Raw genomic sequence first — 5,420 nt, 5'->3', positions numbered from 1 at the left:
TTCGACGCTGAAGATTGATGAATTTGCCACAATGTCTTGTCGTTCTATATCGGATTTCCATTTCGTTACGATAGAAATAGATGGATAGAAATAGATGTATTTGTGGGAGATAAATAGACTGTTGAATATCTAGATATTTAGATATATATGCAAAGAGGTAGACCGACAGTTGATATATATATATATTTTTATAATATATATATATTATATATATATATATATTATATAAAATATATATATATATATATCTATATATGTTGTGTGTGTGTGTATATATATATACATATATATATATATATATATATATATATATATCTATATATATATATATATATACTATACCATCTATAATATATACAGACAGAGAGAGAGAGAGAAGAGAGAGAAGCGAGGAAGGGGGGGAGGGGGGGGGGGGGGGAGAGGGAGGGAGAGAGAAGGAGGGGGAGGGAGAGGAGAGGGAGAGGCAGAGAGAGAATGAGTGAGGGAGAGAGAGGGGGGATAAGGGAAGGAAGGAAGAAAGAAAGGAGTGAGAGAGAGAGAGAGAGAGAGAGAGAGAGAGAGAGAGAAAGAGAGAGAGACAGACAGACAGACAGAGAGAGATGGAGAGAGACAGAGAGAGAGAGAGAGAGAGAGACAGACAGACAGACAGAGACAGACAGAGAAAGAAAGAAAAATGTTCTTTCTTTTTTTTTCTGACGATACGGAAAATGGAAGTAAATTATGAACGAGAACCGAAAATAAATACAACAGAATAACGTATTCCAATGCCTTTACAGAAAATAGTCGGAATGTAAATCAAAATAACATTTTTCAAAATAACCATTGATTTTTCTTTGTATTAATCAATCACACAATCTCGTTCACACAAGGACATGCAAGCAAATACTAAAACTCCATTTATTTAAGGAAACATTTATTCGAAAAAAGAAGAAGAGAGAGATGTTAGTCGTTAAGATTTTTTTTTTTTTTTTTGACACAAAATTACAAATACAGAGCTATTGTCAAAATGTATGTTGATTTAAGTTTTCAATTTTCCTTTTTTTTGTATTCAGTCAAATCTTTCAATTAGGGTCACTATCATTAACTTTGCAATTACTGTTATTACTGCTGTCATTATTACTATCATTATTATCTTTGTTATTATCTTGTTGTTTCTGTGGTAATGATGATAATTGTTTCTTTTAAAGTAAAAATAATAAAAATGAAATAAAAATAATAATAATAGTAAAAATAATTTAATAATTTATAATAATAAAAATAATAATTAAAAGTAATAAAACAATAATAAAAATAATAAAGAATATAATAAAAATAGTAATAGTAATAATAATAAAATAATAATAATAAAAATAAAATAATATATAAAAATATAATTAATAACAATAATAATAATAATAACAATAATAATAAAATATAATAATAATAAAATAAATAAAAATGGTATAAATAATAAAGTAATAATATATTTACCATTTTTATTATTATCATCATTTTACAGAGCGTAGTATAGTAGTAAAAAAACACTAGTGTAAAGCATAGAGTTTAGTAGTGATGTAGTGTTTTTTTCATTAATAACTTTACCATTGTCACTATTTTTTCTTTTAATTATTAGCAATTAAAAAAAAAAAAAAAAAAAAAAAAAAAAAATTAAAAAAAAAAAATTTTAAAATTTTTTTTTATTTAAAAGGGGGTTTTTTTTTTAAAATTTAAAATTTTTTTTTTTTCCCAAAAGGTTTCAATAAGGTTTTTTTGGTTTTTTTTTTTAAAGTTAAATTTTTTTAAAAAAAAAAAAAAAAAAAAAAAAATTTTTTTTTTTAAAAAAAAAATTTTTTTTAAAAAAAAAAAAAATTTTTTTTTTTTTTTTTTTTTTTTTTTTTTTGGGGGGGAAAAAAATTTTTTTTTTTTAAAATTTTTTTTTTTGCAAGGGCCCCGGGGGGGTTTTTTTTAAAAAATTTTTTTTTTCCCTTTCCTTTTTTTAAAAAAAAATTTTTTTTTTTTTATTTGGGGTTTTTTTTTTTTTTTTTTGGGTTTTTTTTTTTTTTTTTTTTTCCCCCCTTTTTTTGGCCCCCCCAAAGGTTTTTTTTTTTTTTCTTTTTCCCCCTCCTCCTTTTTTTTCCCTTTTTTTCCCCCTTTTTTCCCCCTTTTCCCTTTTCCCCCCCCTTTTTTTTTTTTTTTCCCCTTTTTTTTCCCCCGGGGGGTTTTTTTTTTTTTTTTTTTTTTTTTTTTTTTTCTTTTTCCCCCCTTTTTTTTTTTTTTTCCCCCCCCCCCCTTTTTTCCCACCCCCCCCCTTTAAAAAACCCCCCCCCCCTTTTTTTTTCCCTTTTTTTTTTTTTTTTTTTTTTTTGGGGGGGGGTTTTTTTTTTTTTTTTTTTTTCCCCCCCTTTTTTTTTTTTTTTCCCCCCCCCCAAACCCCCCCTTTTTTTTCCCCCCCCCCAATTTTCCCCCCCCCCCTTTTTTTTTTTAAAAATTTTTTCCCCCCCCCCTTTTTTTCCCCCTTTTTTTTTCCCCCCCCCCCCCCCCCCCCCCCCCCCCCTTTTCCCCCCCCAAACTTTCCCCCCCAAAAACCCCCCCCCCCCCCCTTTTCCCCCTTTCCCCCCCCCCCCCAAAAACCCCTTTCCCCCCCCCAAAAACCCCCCCCCCCTTTTTTTCCCCCCCCCCCCCCCCCCTTTCCCCTTTTTTCCCCTTTTTCCCCCCCCCCCTTCCCCCTTTTTTTTCCCCCCCCCCCCCTTTTCCCCTTTTCCCCCCCTTTTTTTTTTTCCCCCCCCCCTTTTTCCCCCCCTTTTCCCCCCCCCCCCCCCCCCCTTTTTTTTTTTTTTCCCCTTTTCCCCCCCCTTTTTTCCCCCCCCCTTTTTTCCCCCCCCAATTTTCCCCCTTTCCCCTTTCCCCTTTTCCCCCCCCCCCTTTTTTTTCCCCCCCTTTCCCCTTTTTTTTTCCCCCCCCTCCCCCCTTTCCCCCTTTTTCCCCTCTTCCCCATCCTTTCCCCCCCTCTTCCCCCCTTCCCCCTTTCCCCCCTTTTCCCCCTTTTCCCCCCCTTTTTCCCCCCCCCCCCCCTTTCCCCCTTTTTTTCTCCTTTTTCCCCCTTCCCCCTTTTTCCCCCCCCCTTCCCCCCTCTTCTCCCCTTTCCCCCCCCCCCCCCCTTTTTTCCCCCCCCCCTCCCTTCCCCTTTTCCCTTTCCCCCCTTCCCCCATCTCCTTTTTCCCCCCCTTCCCCTTTTTCCCCCCCCCCCCCCCCCCCCTTTTTTCCCTCCCCCCTCCCCTTTTTCCCCTTTTCCCCCTTTCCCCTTTTTTCCCCCTTTTTCCCCCCTCTTCCCCTTTTTTTTTTTTTTCCCCCTTTTTCCTTTTTTTTAAAAAATTTTTTTTCCCCCCCCCAAAAATTTTTTTTTTTCCCCCCTTTTTTTTTTTCCCTTTTTTTTTTTCCCCTTTTTTTTTCCCCCCCCCCCCCCCCCCTTTTCCCCCCCCCCCCCCCCCCCCCCCCTTTTCCCCCCCCTTTTTTTTCCCCCCCCCCCCCCCCCCTTTTTTTTTCCTTTTGTTTTTTTCCCCTTTTTTCCCCCTTTTTCCCCCCCCTTTTTTTTTTTTTTTCCCCCCCCCCCCCCCCCCCTTTTTTTTTTTTAAAAAACCCCCCGGGGGGGCCCCCTTTTTTTCCCCCCCCTTTTTTAAAAAAAAACCCCCCCCCCCCCCCCCCTTTTTTTTTTTTTTTTTATTTAAACTTTTTTTTTCCCCCCTCCTTTCTTCCCCCCCCAACTCCCCCCCCCCCCCCCCCCCCCCCCCCCCCCCCTTCCCCTTTTTTCCCCCCCCCCCCCTTCCCCCCCCCCTAAAGGGGCTTCCCTTTTCCCCCCCCCTTTTTCTTATTTTTTCCCCCCCCCCCTTTTTTTTTTTTTTTTTTTTTTTCCCCCCTTTTTTTTTTTTTTTTTTTTTTTTTCCCCTTTTTTTTTTGGGGGTTTTTTTTTTTTTAAAAATTTTTTAAAAATTTTTTTTTTTTTTGGGGGGTTTTTTTTTTTTTTTGGGGTTTAATTTTTTTTTTTTTTTTGGGGGTTTTTTTTTTTTTTTTTTTTCCTTTTTTTTTTGGGGGGGGGGTTTTTTAAAAAAAAAAAAAAAAAATTTTTTCCCCCCCCCTTTTTTATTTCCTTTTTCTGTTCGTTTTTCTCCTTCTTTGTCTCTCCCTCCTTCTTATTTCGTTTCTCGTTTTCTCTCATCCTTATTTTCTCTTTGTTACTCTTTCTTTGTTTCTCTTTCTTCCTCTTTTCCGTCTCTTTCTTCTTCTTTATCTGTTCCTCTTTCTTCCTCTTCCCTTCTCGTCTTTTTTCCTCTTTCTCTGTTCCTCTTTTCCTTCTCCTCTTTCTCCCTCTTTCCCTTCTCCTCTTTCTTCCTGAGTTACACCTTCCTTCACCTCTCCCACCTCCGCTTCCTTTTCTCCCTCTCTCTCCCTTTCTCCATCTCGTTTTTTCTTCCTCTTTTCTCCTCCCCATCTCCCCTTTCTCCTTCTCCTTCTCCTCCCTTTTCCTCCTTCTCCCTCACCCCCTTTCTCGCGAAATTTTCCTCTCCCTCCCCTTCCCCTGCTTCTTTATCCCCCCCCCCCCCTTTTCCTGAGCTACACCCTTTCTTTTTCTTATTTATTCCCTGTCTCTCTCTTCTCCATCTCCTCTTCTCCCTCTTCCCTATCTCCTCTCCTCTCTCTTCCCTATCTCCTCTCCTCTCTCTTCCCCATCTCCTCTCCTCTCTCTTCCCTATCTCCTCTCCTCTCTCTTCCCCATCTCCTCTCCTCTCTCTTCCCCATCTCCTCTCCTCTCTCTTCCCCATCTCCTCTTCTCCCTCTTCCCCATCTCCTCTCCTCTCTCTCTCCCTATCCTCCTCCTCCTCTCTCTCTTCCCATCTCCTCTCCTCTCTCTTCCCATCTCCTCTCCTCTCTCTTCCCCATCTCCTCTCCTCTCTCTTCCCCATCTCCTCTCCTCTCTCTTCCCCATCTCCTCTCCTCCTCTCTTCCCCATCTCCTCTCCTCTCTCTTCCCCATCTCCTCTCCTCTCTCTTCCCCATCTCCTCTTCTCCCTCTTCCCCATCTCCTCTTCTCCCTCTTCCCCATCTCCTCTTCTCCCTCTTCCCCATTTCGAGATTAATACGGTTTATATCATATCATATCATATCATATCATATCATATATTATATTATTAATACGTAACATAGAACAGTCTTTCATAAGATTCTTTCGATATAATGTGATGATTTTCTTTTCTTTTTTTACAGGTAGATCAACTGTTTCTTTATCCTCCCCCCCATCCCCACCTACCCTACCCATACCCCCCCCATCCTTCGATACCCACCCTAAAGGTACCCATCAAAAAAAAAAAAAAAAAAAAACACTTCATGTACCTCTTTTCTTCATTCCTCAACGGCTTCCATTGAACGCCCTTTCCCCCAACGCCTCTT

The sequence above is a fragment of the Penaeus monodon genome, chromosome 13 (genome assembly GCF_015228065.2).
Source record: "Penaeus monodon isolate SGIC_2016 chromosome 13, NSTDA_Pmon_1, whole genome shotgun sequence".
Taxonomy (NCBI): domain Eukaryota; kingdom Metazoa; phylum Arthropoda; class Malacostraca; order Decapoda; family Penaeidae; genus Penaeus; species Penaeus monodon.
The sequence above is the reverse complement of the archived record's forward strand: the minus strand, read 5'-3'. Positions refer to the sequence as shown.